The sequence below is a fragment of the Scyliorhinus torazame genome, chromosome 6, assembly GCF_047496885.1.
Source record: "Scyliorhinus torazame isolate Kashiwa2021f chromosome 6, sScyTor2.1, whole genome shotgun sequence".
NCBI classification, from domain to species: Eukaryota; Metazoa; Chordata; class Chondrichthyes; order Carcharhiniformes; family Scyliorhinidae; genus Scyliorhinus; species Scyliorhinus torazame.
The window spans coordinates 315,939,043-315,952,401 of NC_092712.1; the positions used below are offsets into that span (position 1 = coordinate 315,939,043).

Consider the following 13,359-nt stretch of genomic DNA (forward strand, 5'->3'; position numbering starts at 1 on the left):
TCTCTCTCGAGCCTGGGGCCCAGGTTTCCTGAGAAACTAATTGGAATAGTTTGCAGCATGATGGTTAACTGGAGGCCTCAGAAAAAGGGGCGGCCAATTGCTTACTCTGCCTGCATCGATGAACTAAATTCAGCAGAACAGAGTTTCTATGACCCGGGTGCTGGAATTCTGATTTTGGAAAGAATTCACTTCCAGGAGTTTGTCACACTCAGCTGCTCTCTTCTTTGACAGGTGTTTTAAGTTAGAGATTTTTAAATTCTTTATTTATAAGGTAACATCACTAATTTAAAATACTTAGATTAAACAAGCCCTCACTTTCATTATTAACCTGTTGATCTACAACCTTCTCACACTATACATTGCAACTAACACGCAGTCATGAATAAGAACTGGTTCAATGAGTTTTAGCTAAGAATTCAGAGCATCAGAAAAGACCAGTGATTTTCTAGCATCAATTTATTATGAACACATGAATTTAAATATGTTCAAGTTTTGCACCAGCTTGAAAGCTTTACTTCAGGTGAGGCGAGAGTGACTATCCTTGACATTAAGGGAGTATTTGACCGAGTGCAGCATCAAGGGACCCTAACGAAACTGGACTCACTCAAGAGAGTGTCCCAGGCTGCTTCATCAATGACCTTCCTTCCACCATAAGGTCAGAATTAGGAATGTTCGCTGATGATTGCGCAATGTCCAGAACGATTCGTGACTTCTCAGTCACTGAAGCAATCCATGTCCAAATCAGCAAGACCTGGACAATATCCAGGCTTTGGCTGACAAGTGGTAAGCAACATTCATACCACACAAGTGCCAGACAATGACCAGCTCCAACAAGAGATTATCTAACCATCACCTCTTGACATTCAAAGGTGTTACCATCACTGAATCCCCCACTATCAACATCATGGGGGTTACCTTTGATCAGAAACTGAACTGGACGAGCCATATGAATGCTGTGGGTACAAGAATAGGTCATAGACTTGGAATCCTGCGGGAGTAACTTACCTCCTGACTCCCAAAGCCTGCCCACTATCTATAAGGCAAAAGTCAGGAGTGTGATGGAATACCCTCCACTTGCCTGGATGAGTGCAGCTCCAACAACAGAAACTCCACACCATCCAAGACAAAGCAGCCCTCTTGATTTGCACCCTTTCCACAAACTTCGCCCACCACTGACACACAGTGGCAGAAGTGTGTGTCATCTGCAAGAACTAACCAAGCCTCCTTAGACAGCAACTTCCAAACCCACAACCACTGCCATCTAGAAGGACAAGGACCGCATACACAAGGGAACATCACCTTGAAATTGCCCTCCAACCCAATCACCACGCTGACTTGGAAATATATCACCGTTTCTTCACTGTCGCTGAGTCAAAACCGTGGGACACCCTCCCTAACAGCACTGTGGTTGTACCTACACCACATGGACTGTCGTGGTTCAAGGCAGCAGCTCATCATCACCTTTCCAAAGGCAATTAGGGATAAACAATAAATGCTGGCCTATCCAGCAAAGCTCACATTCCATGAATTAATTATAGAAAAATAAACATGAGGATAACATTTTGTAAGGTAAAATATCAGAGCTTATATTGTTGTTTATATTATAAAGAACCATTCACATGATGGCATTCTGCAGAGAACAGGTATGATCCTCACAGACTGAGAATCATAAGAGAACCATGAAACATCTTGATAACATGTGGCTAAGGTCCCACCTGGCATCAACTTTCAGTCAAGGCAGCGGCAAAGTCACATAAATCCAGGAAATTTGCAATCCTCGATTGGCAGGCGGTCATGATGATCAACATTGCATGGTTTTGCCGAGAATCTCGGCAGCGCAAAGGTGCCAGGAAATAACGTCAAAGTTTTCTCTGCCTTTTGCACTAGAAGATAATCTCAATGCCTTCCACTAGTGAAGTTCCCCAGGAAGTGGTGGGCCATTATTCTTACGGTGAGCTAAATCGATGGCACATTGCATCAGCATGAAGGGGAGGGGGTGGTGCAGTGGACTAGTAACCCAGCGATCCAGGGTGGTGGGTCTGGAGACACGCGTTCGAGTCCCACCATGGCAGATGGTGGAATTTGAATTTACTAAAAATCTGGAATTGAAAGTCAAACCGTTCTGATGAAAGATCATCGGCCTGAAACATTAGTTCTGTTTCCCTCCACACATCCTGCCCGACTTGCTCAACATTTCTTATTTTGATTTCCAGCATTCTCAATGCTTACTTTTGTAAATATATGCCCGTGACCTGTTTCCAATGGGTTGGTTCAATTGACTAGACAGTTGGTTTGTGATGCAGAGTGATGCCAACAGCGCGGGTTCAATCCCCACACCGGCTGAGGTTATTCATGAAGGCCCCGCCTTCTCAACCTTGCCCTTCGCCTGAGGTATGGTGACACTCAGGTTAAATCACCATCAGTCAGCTCTCTCAAAAGGGGAGAGCAGCCTATGGTCCTCGGGGACTATGGTGACGTTCATTCACACTAACACGCCTCCTGCCAATTGCAAATGCAGTAAAATGGAGACGGTCACACACCTCCTTGTGGAATGTGCCTTTGCAAAGAAGGTCTGGAGAGAGATGCAGTGGTATTTGTCAAGGATAATCCCGAACAGATCTGTGACACAGGACTCTGTGCTCTACGGACTGTTTCCAGGGACACACACCGAGACAAATATCAACTGCTGCTGGAAGGTCATCAACTCGGTAAAAGACGCTCTTTGGTCTGCCTGAAACTTGCTGATCTTCCAGTGCAAAGAACTGTCCTCGACCGAGTGTTGCAGACTGGCACATTCCAAGGTCCAGGACTACGTGCTGAGGGACGCACTCAAGCTTGGGGCAGCTGCCGCCAAGGTGCAGTGGGGAAAGACCACTGTGTAAGGTCTTTCCAGCAAATGTACACCGAAGGGCGGGTAACAGTGTAAACCCCCCTCGGTCTGGGCCACCAACACTCCAATGTATAAAACAAACATGACAATGTAAACATTTAAGAAGGAATTGTAATGTAAAGAGTGATATGTGTATAATAATATCAAAATTGAATGGAAGAAAGTCAAGGCAATGTGTAGCTCTGACGGAAATGTACATTCAAGACAATTCGAAATGCTCTGTAATGCTTATGATAAATTTTATGAATAAAGTATATTTTTTTGAATTAAAAAAAAAAAAAATGGGTACATGGCCCAGGAAGGGAGGAGGCTGAAAGGGTTAAAAGCCACCTTTCTCCTTCCCTGCTATCTTATACGGGCTCCAGCTGGTATCAATAAATCCATGTTCCTCCTGACTGCCTCCTGTTTGCCTTGGCATGTGAGCCCCACATCCCCATTCACCCACGCACCGCACTCCTCCTCCACCCTAATCCCTCTAACCCCAGTGAAGAATAGCACAGGGACATAAACAGAAATGGTCTCTGTGACGAGGGAGAGATGTGAGATGTGCCTCCTTGAACAAAGAGAAATCTGGTGAACTGGAGCACAGCCCAAGTTAAGCATTGCCATGGAATTTGTTTCACTTCATTTGACATCCCAATAGAAATTAACTCTCAGGCAGAATGCAGACTATGCAAAGTCTCCGTCTCACCATACTGTACCAATGAGGCATAAATCACTATCAGAATTCCTACCTACCAATTGACAGTTGTTGCAATAGAGTAATCACTTAATTAATTACAACTTAATTAGTCAATACATCAAAGATGATTTTGTTATTCAATTACTGTAGCTATGGTAGCATGTTTGTGCTTAACGGGGCTCCAATAAGTTTCTTTTCATAAGTTCTTACGCTCAAGCCATGAGTAGATAATCTTTCAACAAACTGAAACAAAACATCCAGCAGTATAACTTACTGAATAAAAGGTTAAGGGCCACCATGTAGTCAGCTGGTTCTGCCACCTTCGGTCTGGTTAAATAAAAAGATTACTCTGAGCCTGACCATGTGTTCTTTACAATTATAAGCCATACCTATGTCAAAATTAATTGTTTATGTCTTTTCCTTATTGTTATTTTACTACACAAGCGGCAAGCAAGAATTCCAGCGGTCATAATAACAAAACTTTCCTTCAGTTGAGTGAGGACAGCATTGATGTGACCCATTCTGAAGCAGAGACAATATGGGACTTTAACATTCGGTCTGGCTGCAAACTCACAGGTGGGAACAATTCCTTTAATAATAATAATGATCTTTATTAGTGTCACAAGTAGGCTTACATCAACACTCCTGCGCCTGTTCGGGTACACTGAGGGAGAATTCAGAATGACCAATTCACCCAACAAGCACGTCTTTCGGGACTTGTGGGAGGAAACCGGAGCACCCTGAGGAAACCCACACAGACACGGGGAGAACGTGCAGACTCCACACAGTCAAGCTGGGACTCGAACCCGGGACCCTGGCACCGTGAAGCAACAGTACTAACTACTAGGCTACCGTGCCGCCCATAAATTGACCATTGATACCTTTTTCAGCCAGCGCACATAGGGGATGAGGATTGGAATGAGAATCATCTGTTGCTGCTCTGGGCGTTTGCAAAGGCCAGCATTGATACATATCCTCTCACTGGTGATACAGCAAAATAAACTGGCACACAAGACCACAGCACTAGGGACCCGAGTACAATTCCGGCCTCAGGTGACTGTCTGTGTGGAGTTTGCACATCTTCCCCGTGTGTGCGTGCATTTCCTCCGGGTGCTCCAGTTCCTCCACAATCCAAAGATGTGCAGGTTAGGTGGATTGGCCATGATAAATTGCCTCTTAGTGTCCAAAGATGTACAGGTTAGGTGGAGTTATGGGGGTAGGGTGGGGGAGTGGGCCTAGGTAGGGTGCTCTTTCAGAGGGTCGGTGCACACTCAATGGGTCGATTGGCCTTCTTCTCCGCTGTAGGGTTTATATGGATGTGATACGGACGCTGCATTTTGAAAATATTTACATAATGTATGTTAACAGGTGTCACAGAATCACAGAATAATGCAGTGCACAAGAGGCCCTTTGAATCTGCACCAACGCATGAAAACCACCTGACCTGCCTACCTAATCCCATTTGCCAGCACTTAGCCCATAGCCTTGAATGTTATGACGTGCCACCTGCTCATCTAGGTACCTTTTAAAGGATGCAAGACAACCCACCTCTACCACCCTCCCAGGCAGTGCATTCCAGACCGACACCGCCCTCTGTGCAAAACAACCTTTCCTCAAATCCCCCTGTATATGTGGTCACTGTTCTTATTACCTCCGCCACTGAAATATTTCCAGGAAACGTGATGCACAGGCAAGGTATGGCGCAAGGAAGAGCTGATTAGTTTCTGGCAAAGATGCAAATCTGGGGTGAGATTCTCCGACCCCCCGCCGGGTCCCGCCCCCGCCGGTTGCCGAAGTATCCGGCACCGGATATTCGGCGGGGGCGGGAATCGCGGCGCGCCGGTTGGCGGGCCCCCCCGCTCGATTCTCCGGCCCGGATGGGTCGAAGTCCTGCCGCTAAAATGCCTGTCCCGCCGGCGTAAATTAAACCACTTACCTTACCGGCGGGACAAGGCGGCGCGGGCGGGCTCCGGGGTCCTGGGGGGGTGCGCGGGGCGATCTGGCCCCGGGGGGTGTACCCACGGTGGCCTGGCCCGCGATCGGGGCCCACCGATCCACGGGCGGGCCTGTGCCGTGGGGGCACTCTTTCCCTTCCACCTCCGCCATGGTCTCCACCATGGTGGAGGCAGAAGAGCCTCCCTCCAATGCGCATGCGTGGGAATGCCGTCAGCGGCCGCTGACGCTCCCGCGCATGCGCCGCCCGGAGATGTAATTTCCGCGCCAGCTGGCGGGGCACCAAAGGCCTTTCCCGCCAGCTGGCGGGGTGGAAATTCGTCTGGCGCCGACCTAGCCCCTCAAGGTTGGGGCTCGTCCCCCAAAGATGTGGAGGATTCCGCACCTTTGGGGCGGCGCGATGCCCGTCTGATTTGCGCCGTTTTGGGCGCCAGTCGGCGGACATCGCGCCGTTTCCGGAGAATTTCGCCCAGGTTGTTGGATGTAGATTGCCCTGAAGCCTCATCGTTTAGATAGAAGCACTTAATAGAAAGATTTATTTCTCAGCTTTGTGGTTACAGAGCATCGACCAGGCAGAGAAAAGCCTCAAAGAAGTGCAATGTAATTGCAATAACATTGAGTTTAAAAAAACCTGGCAGAGGTTAGCACTCTGCTGAGAGCTTTCTTCATCTGTTTGACTATTCGTGATGAACACATTTTTGGTTTTCAAAAATTATTGAATGGCACATTGTCTTTGAAGATGTAGGCAAAATTGGGTGCAAGCAATTAGGTGTAAGATTGTTTCCTGCAGATCCATCATTTCATGTGGTCACTCATTTAGATGACATTCAAATGTTCTTTTCTTGGCCCAGTGACTTTCTGATAGACAGCTGTTACACATGCAGAAACACCAAGTAAGTGAAGAAAGACAGATTTCTTTAATAAGGAGTTTCATGGAATCATAGACATTTTGGTAAAATGAGTCCTTCCAATTATAGTGGCTAATTATTCAATTATTCCAGTATCCAATTATTCCCCCAATCATTATCATATCATGTTGCCTTGTTCATTCTCAATGCACTTCCTTGTTCAAATATTTATCTAAGGGTTGGCTCTGCAAAGCCTCTGATAGCCTGGGATCTTGATGGCAATGTGATTTCTCCTTGGCAGTATGTGCCCTCACTGGCATGTGGACAGGGGCCAGGAATTTGGTACGTTTCCAGGTTATAGCGTTCGACTTACAAACCCTTCTGTGGCCTCGGTAGAGAGGAAGAAACTGAGATGTTCATGCTACCGCAGCTACCTTGCTTAAATAGAATAATTCCTCATTTTAGGGTGGGCCTCGCCACAGCCTGCACGAAGAAGGTGATTGGGGAGTCCTGGATCATGCTGGAAAATGCCTTCTCAAAGTGGGCTTCTTAAAAAGAATTGAGATTGCAGCACAGCTGCACAGTGGCTAGCACAGTTGCTTCACAGCGCCAGGGTCCCAAGTTCGATTCCCGGCTTGGGTCACTGTCTGTGTGGAGTCTGCACGTTCTCCCCACGTCTGCGTGGGTTTCCTCCGGATTCCTCCCACAGTCCAAAGATGTGCAGGGGTAAGTGGATTGCCCATAGTGTTCAAAAAGGATAGGTGGGGTTACTGGGTTGTGGGGATAGGGTGGAGGTGTGGGTTTAGGTGGGTTGGTCTTTCCGGTGCGGACTCGATGGGCCGAATGGCCTCCTTCTGCACTGTAAATTCTATGTCAAAGTATGTCTCTCATAAACACCACGCGTTTGTAACACACATGTGTTTGGAACACACTTGAGCTGATTTTCCTGTCCCTCTTGCTCCAGGCGGACGGGAGTGTGCATATCAATCAATGGATATCAATCAATGGACATTATCCAAGAGCGCTTTTGACGCTTGGAACCGACTTTTCTGGAAGTAGAAGGAAAACTAAGAGGCACTTCATAGGGGTGAAATCAGACCCAGATTGACGTGAGCTGAATAAGGTACATGAGGACAGGCAGCCAAATTCTTGGCCAAAGAAATAGGTCATGGTGAGGATTTTAAAAGGAAGAGTGAAAGATGGTTCAATTTAGGTTTGCATTCGACTTGATGGAGAGAAGAGAAAAGGTGTACAGAAGAGAGGCGCACGCTTATTGTTGTTGCTTTTCTTCTAAATAGAAAACTGCCTCCTCGTTTACAGGCCTGTCATGAGGGTGGCTGCATTGACTTAGCTGATGACCTCCTTCTGTGCAGCTTGTAACTGTGCTTTTATTGGAGGTTGTGAATAGGAAGGCAGGTTTGCCAGACCTGCTGACCATTTCCAGCATGTTTTGTTTTTATTTCCGATTTCCCGCATCTGCGGTGTTTTCCTTTTAAACAGAACACATTGTGGTCCTGCAGCAGCAAGGCAGAAGAGGCTTCTTGTCGCTTCTTACTTGTACTAAAATAACTATCACCTGTTGTGAATCATTTGCAACTTTCCTAATGTTCACCACTCATCCCGAAACACCAATTTAAGGACATTTTTCACAGGTGCATTTACAAAGGGGTTACACGTGCGCGTTTAAGAATTCTTAATCATAGGTTTTGAACATTGAACATCTGGCAACATGCTTCAATGAGGGAGTTTTACGTAAATCAGCTACAGATCGCTGGAATGATGAGCATTTTCTTTTTAAAAAAAGACGGGAGCAAACCAGGTCAGTAACTTGCATCGTGCCAAATCTCCGTGTATACGGTGAAACAGCTGATTATTTAAGGGCTGGAGATTTGAAAAAAGGGTCTGGTCGGGGTTGGAAACTAACGGAGGGATTCCCAATATTGTGGCTTGAACATTTTGTCCTCTATTCCTGGGCAATGCCAACTTTTAAAGAGTTTGCAAACTTTCTGTATTAAAGCTGTATTAATATTCAATTTTAGGGCGCAACCTAGGGTCCCATGTTGAGCGCTTGTTTCCCGACGCTCGCAGCGTTGAAGGGGAGTCCTCAGCAAGGAACACTCCACCGAGACCATTCTTAGTCCAGTTTCCTGCACTGAGGAACTCTGCTCGCCAGAACTCCTCGGTACAGGAGGAGATTGGGACACCATTTTTAAATGGCATCCTGATCTCTCGACCTCCCCCCAACGTGCCCCCCACTCCCCCAACTCACTTGTAAAGGGGTCCCTGGCCCTCCGCATCCCACCTCACATGGACAGGGCACCCCCGGGACCGATCCCTGGTGCAGACACAATGTCAGCCTGGCACCTTTGCATTGCTAGCTTAGCACCCTGGCAGTACCACTTGGGCACCTTGACTATGCCAAGCTGACATTGCCAAAATGGCAGTGCCAAGGTGCCCAGGTGGCACCAGCAGTGCCAAGGTGCCACCCTGCCTGGAGATCATCTCACCCTGGGGCCTCTGATCCCTTGCGAGATCCCCCTCAAGTGTCGTTCCGCCTGATTGCCCTGGGAACCAGTTCTGATTGGCGCTTCCCTAAGCTCTGAGGTGAAGGGGTTATATCCCAATGCCTCGGGTAGATCAGGTGAGCTGCATATTAGAGTGAGACTAGATACTCACTCTAATGTGCAGATTTATCAAATATTGAACCCGCCCATGTCTTGCGAAATCCCGTTAGATCTCAGAAGAGGCATCTCCCGGCATCTACCAGCAACGTCACCCCCCTGGTCAGGCAGGACCAGTAGATCCCGCTTTTAGTATCCAATCATCTCCGACAAGTCCAATGTACCTGGTTGCTCAATTATTCCTGCTCATCAGTCTAGGTGGTGGTTCCGAAACTGGGTTGCTTGATCCCTGGGCATCTGTTGCAGATGAGTGGAATAATGCAAAGTTTATTATTTTCTCTTAATTTTTTTCTTGGGATTTGGGTGTAGCTGGCAAGGCCAGCATTTGCTGCCCTTTCCTAATTGCCCTTGAACTTAGTGGCCTGCTGGACCATTTGCAACGGACAGTTAAACATCAACTTTATGTAGGTCAGACCAAGTAAGGATGGCAGACTTCCTTGATCCCTAAAAGGGTATTCGTGAAGCAGGTGGGTTTTTATGGCAACCGGCGATGGTTGTCAATGGTTACCATTGATGAGACTAGCTTCCATTCCAGATGTTATTCATTGAATTTAAATTCCACCAGTTGCCATGGTGAGGTTTGAACCCACAGCCCTGAACCTCTGGCCTCCTAGCTCAGTGACATTACCAAGCTGTCACCATCACACCTGGCCCCCAATACAGAAAGTGGACTTGTTCTGAGGTGGAAGTGGACTGTAGCAAACATGACACCAGGTATAAAAGCAAAATACTGCAGATACTGGAAATCTGAAATAAAATCATAAAGTGCTGGAAAATCTCAGCAGGTCTTGCAGCATCTGTGGAGAGAGAGACTGCGGAGAGAGAGTTCTGAAGAAGAATCACATAAGGGGATCTGAGGTTATGGAGAGAAGGCAGGAGAATGGGGATGAGAAAATATCAGCCATGATTGAATGGCGGAGCAGACCCAATGGGCTGAATGGCCTAATTCTGCTCCTATGTCTTAGGGTCTCATTGGACTTGAAACATTAATTCTACTTTTCTCTCCAGATTCTGCCGGATGAGCTGAGCTTTTCCAGAATCGCTTTTATGACATGAAGGCTTTGGGGGTAGAATAGGCACCCATCCCATTGATACCTATAAATTTATACTGTCTTTTTAAAAACACTCTTTGCATGCATTTGATGTTATCAGTATTGGGTAGTAATGCAATTGATGGGGCAGTATTGTAGAGCAGTATAGTTCAAATCTCACTTCAGGAGTTGATGGCCATAGAAGGTGAGTGAATAACGTGACCACACAGGTTGATTACCAACCTGTGAATCCCTCCAATAGGCCTGCTGGCAGGTGGTAAGAGAAAGAGAGTTTGCTAGTTAGTTAGAAGAATAGAAATTGCTTATTGTCACGAGTAGGCTTCAAATGAAGTTACTGTGAAAAGCCCCTAGTCACCACATTCCGGCGCCTGTTCGGGGAGGCTGGTACGGGAATTGAACCGTGCTGTTGGCCTGCCTGGTCTGCTTTAAAAGCCAGCGATTTAGCCCAGTGTGCTAAACTCAGTTATACTGAGGAAAGCAATAACCACTGCAGTACTCAGCCAAGCATAATCATGGACCAATCCAATGGAAGATCATCGTATCCAATGGAAGATCATCGTAACCAACGTCCTCTTGGGGCATGGTACCTGGAGGAGGAGGATATATTATAATTGAGATGGGATGTCCCCAATTACTAATTTGATGAAAGGACATTGATTTGAAGCAATAGCTCTCTCATTCTCCATTGCTGCCTGACTGGCTGAGCATTTCTAGAATTTTCCGTTTTTTATTTCGGACTCCCCGCATCTGAAGCGATCCTTCAAACAAGACCGGGGTTTCGATCCTCTGGGTTATGGGATGGTGTTGGTGAAGGTGAACCATTGGGCAGGGTATGGGGTGTGGCAGGAGGAAGGGGAAAGAGTTGTTTTGCATGTACGTCTGCATACTGAAGCTTGAGTTAGCCATTGCAAAGGGGGAAGGCCACAATCTAAAGTCTTTCTGCCATGGTAAACTGCATAAAACCCCTCGGGTTGCATGTAATATTTGCATTACAAATTGCAATATTTGTAATGAATTGCAAATATTACCTATATTTGTAAACTGAATGAGTAACTCTCAGCATGTGACGAAATGGTAGCACAGAGGTTAGCACTGCTGCCTCACAGCTCCAGGGTGCCAGGTTCAATTCCGGCCTCGGGTCACTGTCTGTGTGGAGTTTGCATGTTCTCCCCGTGTCTGCGTGGGTTTCCTCCGGGTGCTCCGGTTTCCTCCCACAGTCCAAAGATGTGCAGGTTAGATGGATTGGCCATGCTAAATTGCCCCTTAGTGTCCAAAAGGTTAGGTGGGGATACTGGGTTACGGGGATAGGATGGAGGGGTGTTCTTTCCAAGGGCCGGTGCAGACCCAATGGACCGAATGGCCTCCTTCTGCACTGTTGATTCTATTATTCTATGATAAACAGATTTGAATTTGCACCTTATACAATGCAAACTTTGAATGGTTACTGAATGTACTTTTACAAATGTTATGAATAAAGTATTTTTTTTGGCGGGGGGGCCGGGGGGGGGGGGGGGGGCTGAACTCTTTCCAAAAGTTCAAGGTGCAGGATGATAAGATGCAAGCACAGGTCAAGAACTCCGAACATACACCAGAGTCTCAGCTCATGGCGGTGTCTCTGACCCAACTGGGTGAGTTTCAGGTGAAATGAAACCTGAGGCTGACGGAACCCAGTATCAAACCCAACCGCTCACTCTCCCATCACTCTGAGGTTGTGTCAGAGGGTGACAAATAAAACCGTGCCGCCCCCTGCTAAGAAATTAGATGACCGATAAATCTGCACAATTCCTTGTCCTCTCCCGGTCCCTTGTCACGTTAACATTTCACTAGCAAAAAAAACCCACGGGATAAAAATCACACACTTGTCAAAATGTTTTTTAAAAAAAATACCTGTCGAGATTCCTGATCATTGCAGGAGGCGAACTAATGGCTCTCTCAACCAGAGAATAACTACATTATTCAAGAAACAAACTCCAATTACCTTCCAAGATTAAATAGTCAACAAAGGGACAGAGTGATTGAGCAGAATTTAAACTGCTAATTGCCTGCATTAAATGAGATGTTTTGAATAGAGATGTACCCCCTCTCCCCTCATTCAGACATTCAGAGTGAGTTTTAGACTCTCCTGAAATCCCAGTCGCGGTTATTTCACAAACTCCCCAGATAGTCACAGCGCATCACTTTGTGTGAGCTGGGGGCAGCACCCTCCCTACACCCCCAATTGCCTGAATCATTCCAGTCAGGCCATTCGAAACAGTGAAACCTTTATCCAGTCGAGAAACCCTTTGGCAGGGGTGGGGGGAGCTGCCATTCGCAAAGCAAAGCAAAATAAGAATAAAAATGACCCTTTTGGCGCCTGCTACTCGCCAGCTGCCTGGCTCTGTGTGTGTGTGTGTGGCAGCTTCCCTGAAACCTCACAGGGCAGGATTTCAGCTTCGGAAGCTTGCTACTGTTTCCTTAACGATTCTTACACAGCGCCCTTGTTCCACAACACCTTCATTCCGTCTCGAAGAACGTTTGCTGCCCGAATTAATCAGAATTGGAGTCCCCCCTCCCTACATCGCAGCCCAGGCAACAAGTCAATGGCAAGTACGTGACAAGCCACAAGCTGGCGTGAAGGTCTGGAGGCGACAGAGGGAAATCCAAAAGTGCTGCAAATCTGGACGGAGTGTCAGTAAAACCCCAAGCAAACGTTTTCGTTTCTCTGCCGCAGTTAAGGACGTGGAGACAATGTTTGCTTCGCATTTGGGGACAAATGGTGGTGTCACCAGCAAAAAAGGGAAATGATAAAACGCTCCATTACCTTAACCCTCCGACTGCCACCTCCTCCTGCCAATTTTCACACCTCCAGCAAACACTCCAGCCTCCTGCCCGCTGAGGAAGAGACAAGTTGTTTCCGAGGGGTGGGATTTGGGAAGGTCTCTCTTTATCTCTCTCACTGGTTGAGCGATGCCTCGCAGCGATGCAGAAGCATAAACTTTCTTATCCACCACCTCTCTCTCTCTCTCCCCCCCCACCCCCCCTGGATCATGCAGCTTCTACAACTGTCTCATTGCGCCTCCTCCCTCAGTGTCAGGGGGTACTCCACTCTCTAAACGCTGGAGTAAATGGAATTCGCCAATTGGTGCCAGCAAGCGCACCAGCCTCCCCCCCTCTCTCTCCCCAGGAGTTATCCGCACAGAATTGTAATGATCACACAGCTGGGCTGCCCGCGGTGTCAGCTCTCCACCTTTCCTTTCACTGGAGAAAGTCAGGG

At 47.2% G+C, this 13,359-nt stretch overlaps 1 protein-coding gene across 2 annotated transcripts in view; it reads right to left on the reverse strand.

Annotated features, from left to right (window-relative positions):
- The window catches only part of LOC140425622 (cadherin-20-like), a 200,865-nt gene extending 187,755 nt beyond the window's left edge, over positions 1 to 13,110 (reverse strand). For both annotated transcript variants that reach the window (XM_072510126.1, XM_072510125.1), the window contains exon 1: positions 12,907 to 13,110. The gene's annotated coding sequence lies outside the window, so the exon portion shown is untranslated. The remainder of the gene's footprint in view (positions 1 to 12,906) is intronic.
- Between the last annotated feature and the right edge of the window lie 249 nt (positions 13,111 to 13,359).